The 8955-nt window shown below is 41.2% G+C and overlaps 1 pseudogene; it reads right to left on the reverse strand.

The window, feature by feature from the left end:
• Positions 1-521: 521 nt before the first annotated feature.
• LOC117541753 lies at positions 522-7182 on the reverse strand (annotated as a pseudogene).
• Positions 7183-8955: the final 1773 nt, after the last annotated feature.

Here is an 8955-nt window from a genome sequence, read left to right on the forward strand (position 1 = left end):
ATGAAATTAAATCAGCAGGTATTTAGATCCGGTTTGTCAACCTGAAGAAGTCCTACCTATTCATCTAAACTTACATTTCAGGTCTGTCAGACGTTTAACAATTGGCAAGAATGTTCCTTCCTCCTAAACGAAACCTTGGACAAATGTTGCGTAAACATTAACAGAAGCCTCTGACTGAGAGAGCCCTATGGCTTTGTTGCAGAAAGAGTTATCAGCACATAGCCTCTGCCAACACAACTTTTACAAGACTGTAAATTAAGTCATGAATTATGGCAGGCCATCTAAATCCAAATGACTATATGTGAGAACCACAGTGAGTTAATCATTATTTCATGAGATCACCCGGTGAATCAATACTGACCATTTCAAAAAAAGAACATTTGAATACCAATGTAAGATTAGTACCTTGAACACATTATTAAGGACAGATGAAGCTGGCTATAACTTAAACGTATTTCACAGTTTAAGCTCCCGGTTGATTTTTGTAATACTTATGGCAATAAAAAGAAAATCACTAAAGATAATTTTTCTTCTTTCTTTTTATTAAAAACAGACATCTCTTGCTTTTGGGTTAAGAGTAAGACTTGCTTTTTGTCATGTTTCAACATTCATTGTCAGAACAAAAAAAAGGCACTAAAGGGTTATTTAATTTTTCAAGCTGGAGCGTAAATGCACTGAAATGAGATAATTGCAGTTCACAGACAATCTATCAGTCAAGCTGTCACTGCTGAAGGCCAAGTCCAAGTTTCTGATAATGATTTTTCTTCAGAGTCCATCATAAATAAATTTAAAACAAATTTAGGCCAACCCAAACGTCTTCCTCTGTGAAATGACCAGGACTGTCTTTTCTTTGTCCTCCATGTTTGAATGTCCACTAAGTAGGGCCGAATGCCCCAAGCTCCACAGCATGAAATCCTTCTGGATCAATGTTGAGCTGGCTCCATGGGGCCTCGAGTCTGAGGAAGGGGACACATGGTGAGGGGGTCACCTAATGATGGGGAGGTCAGCTGAAGGTCCATTGCTGGAATAGGTCAGCAGCATTACAGTCGCCCATCTGAACCTGGCCTCCTTTCAGAAGTAAACATGTCCCACTGCTGGGATTCTTCAGAAGATGTTCCTGGAAAATAGCATCAGAGAAAAAGATTAATTAATATAGAAAATTAATTAAATAAATAAGACTTGTATGCTGGAATATTGTGCCTCTTTGCTTTCTAGCAGAATTAATGAGTAGATTAATACCACCATTTGACTGTCTGCTAAATGTAAAGCTACAGCCAGCAGCATGTTAGCTTAGCATAAAGACTGGAAGCAGGGTGAAATAGCTAGCTCACCTACTAGCATCTCTAAAGCGCACTACAATTAACACATACGTCTTTTGTCTATCTGTACGAAAACAAAAGCGTAAAGACAAACAAAAACAAGTTGTATATGTTTTTTTGCCATAACACTTCCAACTTCTGCCAGTTGCCAGGCAACCTCATGACAACCAGGAAGTCCTCATCTAACTGAATGTGAACAAGCGTTGACCACAAAGCGTTTTCCTTCAGTCTGGCCCTTGCTCACCTCTGTTAGGATCCATTCTTCCTGCGTTGCCACACTGGTGCCCTTCCCTTTCCGCTGGCAATGCTCCAGCTTCACGGGCTCTGGCTGTGGCGTGGCATGAAGACACAGCTGCTTTCCAATATTATGACGCAGCTCCTTGTGAGAGGAGTACTCAAAATACTAGAAGAGACGATCATTCAATCAGAGACCTTACAGGGAACATCAAACCATTATCTATTTTCTAAAGATCTATAACCATGCTCCGAAAGTATAAAATACCTGACACAAGAGCTATTAAAGGTGGCGGCTCTCTGGAAATGTTAAGTGAAAGCTGACAACATATTTATTTAATTTGGCTTCTAATTAATATCATTATTCTTGTTGGTCCCTTTTTTTGTACATTTTGTAAATATATTTGATCATATATTGTCTAAATCTATAGTCTATATGACATTGTGTAAATGTGTTGCATCTTTTTGGAAAGAACTTCAAGCTGTACAAATGTGCTGTACCGATAAAGATTACTATATATTATCTTCAAATCTTAAATTTTATACGTGTGAGTCATTGTACCTGGTTGCCTCCCATGTTGTGGCAGGTGTACATGATCATTGGTTTATCTCCCTGGTTATTCTCTCCAACATCCAGACAGCTGTGTGATCCTGAGTTTTTAATCTGTTACAAACACAAACATGAAATAACAGTAAGACACATTCGAGGGTATGTAACTTGTGTCATTTATCATATTGTTGATTTGCACATAAAGAAAAATGGAAATGTGACTTACTGTTCCAAACAATGTTGGGTTTAGGTCTGGAACGAAGGCCTCTGGGTAGATTGTGTTTAAGAACCAGGTGAAGTTTTTGCAGTGAAGCTTCTCTCTCAGATTCAGACGTTCAGAGATGTCCCCAAACTTATTCTACAAACATTGAAGAGGCATATTTAAAAAAAAGTACGTATATTAACACATCAACTTGTTGAAGCAAATGATAGGTTAAAAAGGTAAAAAAAAGGTGGTGTGTGACGGCCCCAGAGCCTGAGGCCGGTTAGTGTGCGTGTGTGGTGCAGGTCCTGTGATGGGGGTGGAGCTGAGGAGGCCAATCAGCATAAATGGGGACACCTGGCCTGCGTAACAGGTTCTACTTAAGCCCTGCTGCTCAGAGTCACGGGGGGCGATCGCGACTCTCTCCGGGACTAATGTGGGAAACTCTCGCCGGGATCCCTTCCCCTCGCCCAGCCTCTCATTGTACGTGTAGAGATTGTTCGCAGAACCCACTGCAGTGTACTTTTTGAGTTGCCACAATAAATTTGCCGTTTGCTTTTTCGGAAACCCTCGTACGTCTCCATCTCTTTTCGTTGTGGCCTGTGAGCCACATAACAGGTGGCATCAGCATAGTATATAAGAAGTGGACGTAGTGACCATGATTTCAACCATTGGTTAGTAGTGCACTACAGATTTGAGGACTTAAGTTCAGCATTTTGGCTGTTGCTATCTTGTGTTTTTTTTACCAGAAGTTACAGGAGAGTGTGAAACAACGAGACCTTTTTAGGCATAAGTAATATATTATAACGCAAAAACACACTGTGAAAGGGTAAAGTTCTAATATGAAAACACAGACTTCCCCTTGGTGGCAAACGGTCAATCACAAGATGGCCATGTCCTAAAGCTTTTGCTGCCTAATGGTTCATTTTACTGTAAACTAGAGCATAATTTACAAAAAGGAACATTATTCATTTTGTATTAAAGAGCACTTGGCTCTTGTTCGTATATCTAGTGAGGACGAGGTTCATTCTTTTATGGACTTATTTCACAACCATGAGTGAAGCCCTGATTGCTATAGAAAGAAAGCCGGTTTGGGCCTTATTGGCTTCACTTTTCAGACTTGGAGTTTGCCGCTTGAGTGAAATCAGGGTGATAAATGCCATTGTATCCACAGTGCACATAACATGGTGTTACTTTCCATTCTCACTAACCTCACTGGCCATAACGGCAGCGTTCTTGTTGCGGCGATAGAAAACGTTCTTGAAGTCGTCCATCCAGACCTCGGCCAGGCGCACCTGGTTCCGAGTGATGACCTCTGTGCCCTTGGGGAAAGTGTGGGGGCTCTTGGACCGGAACACATGTCCCACCACAGAACAGGGGAGGATCTCTAGCTGACCCCCACACTGCCCACACCTGTGGATCACAATTAACATAGATACAAATGCAGATAGACTCGTTAAATGTGTGGCACTGAAAGAGTACAGACATAGAGACTTACCCTGAAGGACATCTCAATATTTTCACCGCCCCAGATCTCCATCTTGTCATCGTATGTTCCAATGTGTTCAAAGTACGTCTTCAAGATGAGAAGAGACCTCCAGCAAAAGTAGGGGTTCTGTAATTTGCAGAGAAAGATACAAATGTTTATACACCTAAATGATTCAGCTCGTTCTTAGTGAAACCAACAGGATCCTTCGTACTTTACAGGGTAGGTTTCATCCTTTGCGCAGCTTCCTCGCCTCCTCAGGGATCTGTTCCCAGCCGAAGGACAGGCTCCAGTCAAAGTTACCTCGGTTGTAAGCGCGGTTCGAGGCCACGGGCTTGTTGAACTGAAAGGTGTTAAGATCAATGGTGGTGATCTCTGGACTAACCACAGCGGTGGGTTCCTCGACAATGCGGGCCAACAGGGGCTCCAGCCAGCCGTGGAAGCACTCACCTAGACAAGAAACATATGTTTAACTATCTTTTAGGTAAACAGAGTTATGATGGGTTGAGAGGGCAATGCATGGCTTCAACATGCAAGTAATTACATAACATTGTGTTCGTTTCAAGCATGCTGTAATCAAGCACTATCTGTTTCTAACAAATTATCGTCAAGAAAGTTATAATTTAAACGTCTCCTGAACGTTTTACTGATGAGTGCATGAAATACAACACATTCAAGTTTTTAATTGGACCGAGACATGAATAACCATTGATATTAAGCAAAACAATCATGAACCACAATTTTATCCAAAATACTGCCATTACGTATATAGCACAAACCAACTTTTTTAGAGAATTAAAGGAAATATGAGACACTTGATGGTTAGTATGGTGAGTATTTAGCAAATATTGAAAAAACACATAAATCCCTAACCCTGGTAGTGTAATTTCCCCAAAGTAGCTACATACTAATGCTTGAAAACAGCCATGGTGGCTTGTGTATTGTTGTTCTTGTGTGTGTGTGTGTGTGTTTTTCTCACAGTGTGCGTCGAGAAGGTTAGCACTTCTCCCTGAGCAACACTGGCCCCCAGCAGCCTGGCAGTGATGAGGCCCTTCCTCTCCGGCTGCCTCAGGACACGGACAATCTTTAGCTGACGCACATAGTCCTCCATTTGGCTCTTCAGCGTGCTCTGTAGGGAAAAAAACATTATTGTGGTACGCCTCGTCTTCATTTAAAAAACAATGTAAATGTATTCTAAAATGTGATGGTTACTGGTGCACATTTTAAACTACACTCTATACTGTTGCAGACTTTAGTCAGAGATGCAACAGACTTGAAACAGAAGTTGTCATTGAAACTACTATTTTCAGCATTAAATATGAATAAATATGGATATTGCTGCCCAGAAAGAAGTGAAACAATCCTATGTATAGGCTTTGAGACCACTGCCAGAATAACAACAAAGTGGAAAGGTTTCTACAGTAGTAAGAGTGGGCTATACTTATCCTTTTATGACCACAATCTCTCTCCGGTTTCCATCTAAATCAATCTGCTGGCCAACCGCATGTTTAAACGTTGTGACTGAGCTGCTGTGCTCGTAGCAAAAAGTGAAGTTCCTTAACAGTTTGCACAGTGAAGTCATAGAAGCATTTCAGTTTGGACTGCGAAACATTTTCCTATGCAAAACATACAACAAAGCTACACTTGTATGTCAAAGCTGGAACAGCTATGATAAAAGAAGCCTGTCACTTTTGCCAACTCTCACCAAGGTGGAGGAGCTCACGGAGAGTCTTTTGTCATGTTGGTGCGCACCACAGTAATTCGTATTTCACTAGAGGTCAGCCTATTGCACATAACTATAGTAAAATACACAGTGTCATGTTTATTTATGATACCCGACTGCCTGTTACTGTGTGTGCAAGCTGCTGTAAAACACCTTTCTTATCAACGCTCACAGCTTACAGTGGATTGATGCCATACAAATGTGAAGGTCAGTTTAATTAATACATCACATATAAGTTCTTGATTTTCCAAATGTGCTCTGCAGTGTTTCCCCACGTATACCCTTAGAAAGAAATGCCAGCTTCCTGGTGATTTATAGTGTGTCGTTTAATAATATTTCATAATGTATGTTTTTTTAGTTACTTACATTCAAATAACTGAACCACCAACTCCCCCAACATAACATACACATCCTCTCTCATTTACTGCCCGATTAAGAGCAGAAATATCACAAAAAAGTGATTGCTGCGAAACTCTTACAAAAGGTATTTTATATGTCCGAGTGTTCAACTTATGTGTGGTCATTTGTATGTGTTTATATTTTTCCTACCTGCAACACTGGCGTCGTCAACCAAGATGATCTCCACGAGCAGGGAAGCAGGAGAAGTGTGCAGGACGCTGTAGACCGTCCTGAGGAGGGTGGACCAGGCCTCATTGTGGAAGACAATAATACACTGGTGGTAGGCAGAGGAGGACAGCGACGAAACTTCCTCTCCACACACCTGAATGACGTGCACCGTGCCAGAACAAAAAAGAAGACAAAGAGAGTGTCAGAGTGAGAGGCCTATCTGACTAAAAGTAACATATCTTGAAGAGCACATACCTGTTTGCAGATATTCAATGTGTGCTCAACAGCAAATAGAGTTATGAGCAAACAGTTATAAAAGAAATAGCTCAAGGCCTATTAAGCCTGTGACATGTTTAGTTGTTATAAGCTGAATACATACAGAATATGTTTTTACAACACCAGGTAATGCCCATTTACATGTGCTTAATATGTAGTCTGTGTTGTGAGCACAATATGAAAATCCATGTAAATAATTAAATTAAAGTAAATTAATAATTAAATTAATGCTCTGAGCGTGACCCAGGTGAGACCCAAGATATTATCTGGCCTGTCGGCACTCTTCTTGGTGAAAGGGCGATTAATCTACCGCGTGTCATATTATTTTGAGAACATGTTCTTACTCTGAAGGCCGCGTGTCGTCCCCAAGACTACGGCTGAGTGAGATGCGGTCGCTGGCAAACTGGTTGAAACAGTGGCGAGTCATACCCTCCTCCTTCTCCTTCTCCTCCTCAGGGGACAGTTTGTCTTTCAAAAATGCCTTCCCATCAGCCCCGAGGCTATTGGGGTCCTGAGGCAGTCTCTCCAGGTGAGGTTTGAGGTCAGTCTGAGTGTAGATTCCAGCGGGGCATTTGGCGTCCTCGGTGGGCTGCACCTGGACTGACTCTGGCAGCGGAGCTCTGATCTGGAATCCAATGTTGTTGACAGCGTCTCGCACCATCACCATCACTTTATCCTTCTTTACGACCAGCTCCTGAAACCAGGGGTCACCACCTGGGGAGGGGCCAACATCCCTCTGGAGCACCACTATGACCACCAAGAAGAGAGTCCCCCAAGGAGCACCAGTTTAAGGGGGGACAAACGCCGTCGAAGTAACAGACGCATTTTTCAGAATATATGTTGCTCCCGAGGCTGTTAAAAACAGAAAACAAACAAAATGATTCCTCAGGTACTGGCTGCAAAATGATTCCTGCATGTACCCTGGGGTTTTAACGTTTTATTCAAAACCAACTCTACTGAAAACCTTACCTGCTTTTACCCTCTAAACATTCTGTGATTTATTGCCGAGGCAAAAGAAAAGACGACAGGGAAGAAGATAATTTCTTAAACCGGTTTGTGGTGTGCAAGTGTCATAGCAGCAGGAAACCTTGCCATTGTCGCTCCTCCTCGTCTCTTTAGGAAACAGTCCCACAGGGTGGGTGGAGAGACCAGGGAGGAGGAGAGAGTGAACAAACACACCAATCTCTGTAAACACCTGAATTCACCTGCTTCGGCCACAATCCTCCAGGACCCACGTGGCAGCAGGAAGGCCAACAAACCACAAGTCCCTCATCTGTTAATAAGTGACACATAACACCTTGAATCCACCCCTGCTCAAAGTCACATCACCAGTAATGACCAGCTGTCATCTGCTACAGGAAGTAGCTACGTGGAACATGACAGGACAATAACATCACCCTGCCTGGGCAAAATAAGAGGCTTTTTCCTGCTATGTGACACAAGATATCACTGCAATGTTGATATCTGTGTCTGCAGGTGATCACTGTTCAGTTTGAGACTCACTCTCACTGGTTCATAATTCATTTAATCTATTCTCAAGCCAGCCTCCCTCATAATTGATTCAAGAGGACAGTCTTTGGGTGTTCCAGAAAAGGAAACAACCACAGTCCAAGCTGCAGTTTCACTAATGGTTCACCAGTGGTTCACCGAGGTGGGGAAAGTAGAAGTACTGCAAGAGTGTAGTAATACTCTGTTACAAGTAAAACTCCTGCATTGTTGCAAATGTTACTCAACAAAAAGTATAACATAATTACCATCAAAATATACTTAAAAGTACCAAAAGTAAAAGTATTCATCAAGCAAATTGGCACATTTCTGAATAATATATATTGTTTTGATTATAATTATTGATGCAATAAAGTCTTATCAAAGCTGGTAGAGATGCAGCTAGTTTGAATTACTTTGTTTGCTGAAGGGTAGCTTTAGGATGTAACTCCAGGTGCAGTTTTATTTAAAGGTTGAAAATAATACAAATCATTAATCAACATTTTAAAAGTAAATAAAGGTATTTAATAAATGTAGTGGAGTAAAAGTACACGATTTACCTCCCGATTGTAGTTGGGTAGAAGTACAAAGTAGTACAAACGGTAAATACTCAAGTAAAGTACAAGTCCCTTAAAATGGTACTAAAGTACAGTACTTGAGTAAATGTTACTTTGCACAACTGACCAGTTGGTCCAGTTTTTTGACAATTAGAACAAAGGATAAGGAAGAAGGAAATATTATTGACTAACTTTAAATCAGCTTGAGTAGAGTTTGTAAATCTAGAATGTGTGTGCCAACATTACACATTATTCCCTCAAGCCAATTTACACAGTATTTGAATATAAGATCACGAGTGATATCAGATGTCTACAGCATAAGGCAACTTGAAGCACAAGTAGACAATAAAAAGGTGCCAATAACAGACAAGTAACAGCAAAATGATAGAGGAAGAGTTGTGACTTTCACCTGTTATTCAGAATATTTCAGGTTGTATCTCTTAGCGGCTCTAGAAATCACTTATTTAAAAGGAATGAATGAACATGCCAGTCAATATTACAAATGACACCGAGTCGCTACAGAAATGTGAAGAGTGAAAGGTTTAAATCTCCAAAA

This window comes from Gymnodraco acuticeps, unplaced genomic scaffold (genome assembly GCF_902827175.1).
Source record: "Gymnodraco acuticeps unplaced genomic scaffold, fGymAcu1.1, whole genome shotgun sequence".
In the NCBI taxonomy this organism is placed as follows: domain Eukaryota; kingdom Metazoa; phylum Chordata; class Actinopteri; order Perciformes; family Bathydraconidae; genus Gymnodraco; species Gymnodraco acuticeps.